This window comes from Pogona vitticeps, chromosome 4, assembly GCF_051106095.1.
Source record: "Pogona vitticeps strain Pit_001003342236 chromosome 4, PviZW2.1, whole genome shotgun sequence".
In the NCBI taxonomy this organism is placed as follows: Eukaryota; Metazoa; Chordata; class Lepidosauria; order Squamata; family Agamidae; genus Pogona; species Pogona vitticeps.
Window position 1 is genome coordinate 58,407,430 of NC_135786.1, and position 9,712 is coordinate 58,417,141.

The window sequence follows — 9,712 nt, forward strand, 5'->3', positions numbered from 1 at the left end:
CATGTGTATACATGAGTGAGGGACTGGGAGTGCTCTGGAAAATATGGGGACATTGAAAAAGATCCTTATAAAATATTTTCTCTTTTGGAATGAGTGAAATGCTTTTTAAAGACAAGGTGATTACCCCAAATATGTAAGGAAATCCAGAGTATTAAAGAACAATCGTTCCTGAATATACTGTAGACACAGGCTTATAATGTTCCAGTGCTCAGAAAAAGGTGGATTGGCAACAGAGAATGTCCTCCAACAGGTCTCAAAGAAAGTAAATCAGAATATTTCCATGAGTAACAAAACTCACAGAAGAAAACAGACTAGAATAAACTGAAAGATCCAGACCATGGAAACATTTTTTTTGGGGGGGGGATTACAGATCCCAGGATCCTGAGCCATGCTGGCTGAGGCTTCTGGAATTTGTAGTCCAAGAATAATTCCAAGTTCTGGGAAGGTCTGAGTAAGAAAGAAAAAAAAGCACAGGATTGCTTCACAAATTTCATCCAGATGCCAAAAAGAACCATGTGACTATAGCCTCCTTCATATGGACTAGACTTGATGATCCATCGGGTCCCTTCCAGCTCTGCAGTTCTAAAATTATGATGATTATGATTATGGAAAACAGAACATTCTATATTTAGCAACATGCTATGAGAAAATAAGCTTAGGCTTAATGAGAAAGTATGTATGTGTTGCATATATATCCTCAAATTTCTACTTTTTTCTGGAAAAAATCTGGACATTGGTCTTCAAACTTTCTGGAAATTTTGCAAATTTATGTAAGTTTCTACATGACTCATTAGATGGGTTGTGCATAATGTGTTCTAACCACTGGCCACCACTGTGTCCTAGAGCTGTGGGTTGCATTACTTTGTACATTGCAAATAACTGTTACCAGTAAGAATCCTGAAATTGGTTCTCTTGAGACTTACTAAGACCTTTAATCCCAATAAAACTAAATAATGTGGTTTCTAGTGATTACTCTCATTTCCTCTCTTGCTCCTCTTAAATGCCTCTCAGGTCTTCATAGGGCTGTGTGCTATCCTAACCCAGGGGATTTCTCTGGCCTCTCATCCAGAGCTAAGGCATGTCCTGCAGCTTGCTTTTGCAGAGGCTGAAAATTACTGTGGCTGCTGTGTTTGGGTACTGGTCTTGTGGGATAGTCACAATGGGTATAAATGTACCTTCTGGCTGATTCCATTTAGCTGGCAAAAATCACAGGCTGCCAGTACAGTAATTGTTAATAAGCTTGCTGAGAGGGAGATTTAGCCCATAAATCTTGCCTAGTCTTGCCCACAAATCCTGACCTGAAGCATAAAGGAACTTATTCCCATCGAGTTTTGTTTGTTAAATCTCAAGAGGTGAATCCAAAACTAAATGTAGAACATACTGTAATTGTAATGTTCCCCTCCCTTTTGAAAATATGATAATGCAAGAGATTTAAAGGTGGGGGGTGCAATTTTTCAACTGGTTGACAGTCCGGTTCTGACTACCCGATAACTTATGCAGCAGAATAGCTTTGGTTCACTTCAAATCACCATCCTTAAAAGTCCCCCTTTCCTTTTCAAAACTATAATTTGTTCGGCAATATTGCACAGACTTCAGGCAACTTGAAAGAATGGCTACAGTCCTTCTATATAAAACATGGACCATTATCCTTGTTTTCAACCCAGTCTCAATATCTCACTTAAAAAGGCCCTTTCTGAAGCTCAGTAGAGGTGCAGTCACTGGCATGGGACTCTAGCCTTAGTGACATTGGTGTGTGTTATGTGTTTTTAGTGTCCATAACTTTTCTGTAGATATTGCAGGATACATAGATAGCTGTTTTTTTTTCTTCTATTTATGCATATTTATGCATGGATTCCCAATGTGGTGTAGTGGATAGAGTGATGGACTAGGACTTTAGAGAACAGGGTTTGAATCCCCTGCTCAGCCATGGAAACTCACCAGGGGAGTGGAACTGGTAAAACTATTCCTTAAGTTTCTAACTTTCCTTGAAAAACCTGTTAGGGTCTCTATAAGTCAATTCTGACTTGATGATACAGAACATACAAATGTTCTTCAGTAAAGCTTGGTTCCTGAATAGGTTGGATCTATTACTACTCATTTTTTGGTCAATATGTCAAATTCAGGTTTAGAGAGGAAATAATCTGAGTTCTTTTTGTTAGTGTAAAATATTTTAAAACAGACAAGTGTTGAGAAAGGGTGTTTCCATGGCAGATCTCAGAAAAAAAAATGGCTCTTATATCAGCCAGCTGTTAATCCTTCACAAAGAGGACGAATTTTGCTTTTTTTGTGATAAGAATACCTAGAATACCTTGGGCAGTATGCTACAGGGGCCAGGCTGGCTGTTGCATTCTAGGAGTTGTAGACCAAAGAATGTAACATCTTCCTCAGATGGCAACGCTTCTTTGCTTGGAGTGCTGCCATGGCTGATGCCTCTTATGCTCTTATAGTTTTAGCTCTAGGTCACAAAGGTAAGAGGCACAGCTGGACCAAAAGTTCTGCAGGCCTCCTTCAGGCCTTAAGCATTCTAGCCACCATTCAGCTTCTGAATCGTTGAGCTACAGAAGGCCTTTAAGGAGAATGACTCTGGTTGGGAAATGGCTTGAGGAACTTGATGTTACTCCCTCGCAGACCAGACCTTCTTTATGATTTATTTATTCCCTGAGTAACTGGCTGCCTGAGTGGAGTTCTCAAAATGGATTGCTGTACTTTTACTGCTTTGAATATGTTTTGATGTTGTGCTTTCTTTTTTTCTCTTTTTGGGGGGTTGTTTGATCTTTTTTAGCATTTGTATACCCACTGTAGTTAGATTTTATATTGCCTTTTAATGATGCAAATTGCCTTGGGTCCTTTTAAGGAGAAATGTGGGGTGAAAATATTTTAAATAAATAAACTTAATTTTTTTAATGAGAAGATTGAGTATACTTTGGGATACTTGAAATATTCTTTATAATTTCATTCTTTTAAAAAAGCACCAAATTTGTTCCAATTTTCAGAGTCATCAAAAACCAAGAAGCTATAGCTGAATTTCCACAGTCATTTCAGGATAGGTAAGATCAACTTGCCCCTTTCAGATTTCAAAAATGTCAGTATACTGTTAATTGGACTAGTTTTAACCAAGCTTGAGCCAAATGATTTTTCTGGCTGTAAAGTGTTTTGCATGGTAGTATCTGTAATGCATATGTGTACCCAAAATGATTTGGGGAAGTGCTTGAATAACAAGGGATCCGACTATTGTACCTGTGGATGCCACTGTATCTGGGGCATCTTCGAACTTCCAAGGCAGCACATCAGTCATAAGGCTGTCCCAACACATCATTAGCCTAGTGCATGTAGCAGGCACACTCTCATTTTAATTTTCTCAAGCAGGTAGTATATGGTGAGTTGAAAATGGGAACTTTTGTATTTAGTCCCTCATTATGGTTGGATGAGATCCATTGCTCCACTAATGCCTCTGTACAATGTGAGCCAGCAGAGCTATTTCAAGTGATTTGGGGATATTTGACTCAATAGAAAATGTCCTGGAACCCTTAGTAACATGCTGCAACATGTTTGCAAGACATTCTGAGGATAAACTATCTCATATCCTATACAGTTGGGATTCCACATTTAATCCTCTACACTGCCTGGTTTTGTTGGATGACTTCCAATGTTTATTATCTGAGGACATCAGCAAGGTACTTTGTTAGAAGTTTGAGTCTAGAGTGCAGAGATGGTAAATTCCTCATTAAAAGAGGGCAATTTAAGCTTCTTTAAGGAGATGGTTGCATGATTAGATCCTCCTGGAAAAAAAAAAGAGTTCTTAGGGGCACTGTTAGAAACAGTGAAGGGTATTTCTTTTTCCAAACATCTCATTAAAAGTCCTTTTAATATTACTCTGAAGAGATATTTAATAAATAAAGTTAATACAATTATTTTTTTTCAGTCATTTGTATTTTGTGTTGTGCCTGTGCTTTCCCAGACAGCTAACGGGCTAATAATAAAGTCCACTGCTTCACCAAAGCTACTCCTTCAAATGTCATGAAGAATGCTTCACGCCATACTCAGCCATTTGGCAAGCCTAAAGGGGCTCTCAATATATTGGACATTCTTACAGTAATTTAATCCCACTGACTAGTTTAGGGACATGAAGGTCATGGTCAAGCAACTACTCCAGGGCTTATTGTCTGTTAGGGAGTTCATTTTAGCAGCCTCAAGAGTGCTCACTGCCAATTAAAATAAAATAAAATAGAATTGCATTTCCTTGTTAAAAACAAGAAGCAGGGGATTTGCACATTGTTTCAGACCAAATCATATGCCTGGAACCCTCCAGGAAATGTAACTATACAATAAAACAATGGTTTCCAACCTTGTGTCCCCAGATTCCGATTAAACCTTCACCACTAGCTGTGCTGGCCTGAATTTCTGGGAGTTGTAGTCCAAGAACATCTGGGGACCCAGGGTTGGGAACCACTGCTCTAAAAGGAGACTTGTGTCTATGTATCACATATCTTGTTTTAGTACAGGAAGGCAATTTCAAGACATGGATATCCTACTCCTGGTTGTCAGTATGCTGCCATATTTATGTGGCACAAGTCTTTGTTGGAATCTTTAGGGCTGAAATTGGCCCTAGACCCAATGGACTGAGGCTGCTGCCCCAGAATATCTCCTTCTGATGTTATCCTTGAAACCATTGACCAGAATCTTGCCACACAACTCTGCACATGGAAAAGCTGATGGCATCATCGACTGCTGACTTTAATCTTTAATGTAAAAGTTCCTCTCTCAGGTTGCAAGACTTCCTGGGGATCTCTTTTCATCTGAGGAAGACATTTGGAGCCCTGGGAGGAAGAAACATCCTTTGATGTCCTAAAATTGTGACTGCCAGTCCCGGGTATAACGTATGGCTGCTATGACTGGGATTGGTTGTTATGGGTATATTATGCCAGTATTCAACTTCATTGTCTCATAGTCCTAACCCAGTGCAAGTCCTTCAGTTTGAGACCTTGGTTGAAGAATTGCCTGTTCACACATGTCCCTAAACTCTTAAGATCACTCTCTGAATACCCCTACCAAATAACATATGGTGAGATGAAAATCTATCTGTGTCTATGAAAAGCTGCTTGAGGTGGGGTTAGGGTGGCAACAATGGGATTATGAACCTCCTTTTTTATTGTTAGAGTTGAAATCCATGACCATCTCATTGCCTTTTACTCCAAGCAAGGCAGAAGAATGCAAGGATCTCTTTTTGCATGAGAGAGATCCTTAGAAATCCCTTCTTTGTACCTCTTGGAACATTTCCTTTCTTATGGGATTGTACCTGCCTATGAGTGCTGTTACTCCTGAGGAGAAACAGTCAATTTTTTAGGATGAGAACCACAGGAAAGTCCTGCTTTCGTTTGCAACAAACTGCTATCAACTGAGGCAAAAACTTTTTCTTCATTTGGAAGATACCTTAGTCAGTGTTTAGCATTCAAGATGCAGAGCTATGATCAGATGCTTTCTGAATTTTCCTTTACCGTTAATTGCAATACAGCCACAGCAGCAAATCCATGTAGATTCTTAAAGTCCATCAAGATAATGTCCCTGATCCAGTGGGGCACATTTGTGAATGGAACTCCTTCTCCCAGTGGAATGGGAGAGGTTGGTCTCCACTTCCTTCTGAAACTGTGCAAACACCCCCAAACCTGCTCCAGAAGGCTGGTGTGATCTCTGGAGCCAGATTTCAAAAATGTAATGTCCAGCACTGGGGGTGGTGGTGGAGGAAGCAGAAGAATAATTAATTTTTCCAAGTTCTGATTATACGTATAAGAATTATGACTAGGATAGGCTTGTTATTGTGAAAACAGTCAACTTCACCACTCTAGACAGAGATACATAATATTACATTCTGGCTCTGTGTATTAATTAGCTTTCTAAAAAACCTAAATTGCAGCAATTTGTATCTTACAGAATTTGTGTCTTACATTTGCAGCGATGGCCGCCTCTTCGATTACACTTAGTCAGAGTTCCCAAGAGATACAAATTTGATTCACTGCTACTTGCTAAACTGGTCAGATTTTAATTTTCCTCTTCCACCATCCCTTTTGCTTTTCTGACTATCACATCATCAACAGCTGACAATGAGACATAAAAGTTGGTAGCAAGTGACTCCACCTCTTCCCTGGTGACTACCAAAATACCCTTGCTAGGTTTGCTCTGACTAGAGGTCCTTCCACCAGGGAAATGAAGATTACAAAAGCAGGATTTAACTTCCTAATAGCATTATTGTACTAAATTGAGACATGTTACTGCTTCGGAAGTCAAACGTCAAGAAGGAAAAAGACCTGGGGGATTTCCCACAAATCAATTTCACTATGTAGTGCATCCAACCACAACAGAGCTCTCTTTGGGTACTAGGTTGTCTTGAAGAAAAAAATAACTAGTACATAGCTGTGTTTCATGCAGTGTAAAAAAGGAAATGTGAGTTTACTGAAATACAGAATTAAACTAGGATCATTCTGTGTTGAATAATTCTTCAGATGTAGAAACCTTAATCCTCTTCATAACTTCACAAAGAGGACCTGCACTTCACCTAATTTAATGGAAGAGGAATGCATTAGTCCTTACAAGCTGATGCATCACCCAACCCAATAGAGCCCAACACTCACACAGAAATTCTTGTATAATTGATATTGGGGGGAAATGAGATGGGTCTCTCTCTCTTTCCTTCTATTCCATATTATTACCAATTTCAACTGGAGTGTAAAGTGTACCCTGATTTGCCCTCATATATTAAATGGAAAACATATTTTTTCTCTCCCTTAGCAGGAAAGCAACATTTTAAAAAGTGGTCTGGGAGACAATTTGGGCGTTGTAAGTCTGATTTCTTTTGCACAATTAAACAAGGCTTAAAACAATATTAACTGCTGTCCTCTTGCTACTTGTTCTTTCAAAAAGTAGAAGCATTAGATGAGTTACCTGCATCTTTGCAAACAATTTGTCAGCTCTTTCATGCTTGCCGTATGTGTGCTTAGTTTCGGGGGGGGGGGGGGGAATGACACCAGAATTATTTTGAGCAAATTGTGCAAACCATGACAAAAAGTGTTTGCTTCCTTCATCTTATGCTGGAGTTGAGATCTCACCTGGGAGCATGAGCGTCTTTAACAACAGTTAGACAGCCTGTCTCAACCATAAATGAGAACACTGGTGAGAATTCTTCATTCCCCTGATCTGAACAGTATTTTGTGAAATCACTAGCATAAATGTGCCTGCAAGCACACATCATTACATATCTCTGGGGGCATTTTTCACCAGCTGCAATCCCTTAACATTTGCATATGGACTGATGGCCAGTATTAATTTTTTTAGCTCTTGCCAACTTCTCTTCTCATAGTCCAATTGTTAATTCCATTTAGTCACCTTCTGTGCTCGGTGGAAGCAAATGAGGTCAATGGTTAAATGCAAGGAGGACAAGATGATGAGGGAGGTGCTATGAAATATGAGTTGCCCATCCTCCACCCCATTTTTCCAGTTCATAAATGCCCAGTGCTAATGACATCATAATCTATTTGCATTTTCATATCCATTAGTTTTGATAATACTTTCATTGTTGCTCTGTTTCCAACATCAGAAAATGTCTTTGTCAAATGGGATTTATGCGCTGGAGAATTCAGTGTGCCACATGCAGAACTGTCTGCTTCAGGAACGAATGTGTCATGAATGGTATAGATGGCTTATGTTGCTGTACATAGTAAAAGCTGTTTCGTGGACATGAACGCGGCTGCTGGTAGCTGCTAGTCATAATGATTATATATTAGCACTACTGTTGGAGGTCATACGATCTTTCAGTACTAGTTGCTTTAGAATATGGGAGAGAGACTGCTGTTGCATTCACATTCTGCTTATGAATGCAACACAACTACAACTCAAGATTACACATTAGGATTCATGTGGGCATTTTGCAACACAGAGCTGTAGGGAAACAATGATACATCTCACTGAAGCAGCATTGTTTGGGGCTCACAAAGATATGGGCTCAGGCCGCTAGACAAAATAAATTATATGCAGGATCAAGTGCAGTATGCATTGGTAAGTAATGGTTATGTTATGACAATGGCACATTTATGTTAATATTGACTTGATAAACGGGAACTATTAAGATTTGTCAAAAGACATTTTTGTTTTTTTACCCCTAGAATATAGAAACATGGACATAGTAAAGACCATAAAATTACAAGTTAGACAAGAAGCAATTCAGACTGCTAGGCATAAGGACACAAATAAACATAAGCACAATTCTGTACATTTTGTACTCCAAATAAAATTTACTTAACATAATTAGGCTCCTTCCCAAGTAAGAGGATATCCGGCTGCTGCCCTAGGCTTCTTTAGAAAAAAAACCCTGGTAGCATATTTGCCACATTCTGTTTAAACTCCCGACTGTGTTCTTGCAGTGTGACTTTAGAATTCAGTTACAGTATCTTGATTTTCTGCAGAAGCCACTGGTGCATAGCACTGATTGCCTTTGTCTGTGACAGCACCAACCAACCAACACCCATTCCAGCCCCATCTCAGGACCAATTCAGCAATTCTTTCAAAATTGATTGTGTTTTCTAAAACAATGTTTCTAATGAGTCTTTTGAAATGTTGAACAGACTTTATGAAACAGTAGGGGGTAGGCTAAACTGCCTAATGTAGCAGCATTCAGATTGGGCAGAGGTGCCTCTCTCATTTAGAGTGCAAAGAGAGAAGGAATCTGGGCTCATACAAAGGAAGATGCTTACTCTGACTTAATTTTCACATCTTTAAAGATTTAATAAGAGCTTGGAAAAGTTGCTGGTTTGGACTACAATTCCCAGAATCTCCCAGCCAGCAAGGTTGCCAAGAAGAGATGGGAGCTTCATCTTCATCGCCCCAGGAGACAAATACAAAACTCTCATCTCTCCAAGCTCTTAAAGAACCTTAGGTTGCAATATAAGTTTCAGCCCTTCCCAGCCTTCAGTGACTAACTCTCTCTCTCTTTATATATGGTGCAAGTGTTTGCATATGTAGTGACGCAAGGAATACATGCTTTCAAAATACATCACAGTAAGCAGTACAGAAATAAAAATTCTGAAGCTGAATAACAGCCACTTCAGCCAAAAATGTTTTAAACTATATTTTTAATTTTAATTTAATTTTAAAAATATCAACATAAAAAGGCCCTTTTAAAAATATCTGACTACTCAGAATATTAAAGAAACACATTCTATTTCTTTACAACAAAGCAAGAGTGAAGGGTGGGAGGGCCTGAAACCTATTTGTTTCTAAGGCAGGTGTCAGAATTTACAGAGATGCTGATGTTACTCTCTACCTGCTCCTCCCCGTCAGGGCCTGCATTCAATCATTACACTTAACTGTCTGCACATTCCAGAAATATTCATATCTGCCTTTTGTCATCTTAAAGGGCCAGTCCTGCTAGCCTCAGGAATTTCAAACAATATTACATTTAAACAAGCTCCTTCAAGGGTATGCACAACTGCTGAATGAAGAGTTTTTCCATCACCCTTACCACCGCTGGGGGGGAGGGGTCCACAATATGGCTGAAAAGGGCAAACCCCCCAGAAACTCCCCTCCCTTGGGGACTTCTTGTACACTTGCCCTCTGTGTTTCTGCAAGTTAGTCAGCTCTATTCTTCAGATTGTCCACGTCTTCCAATTACCATCTCACCCCACCTGTTTTCCAGAAAGGTAGCCATGTTACTGCATTGTGCCCA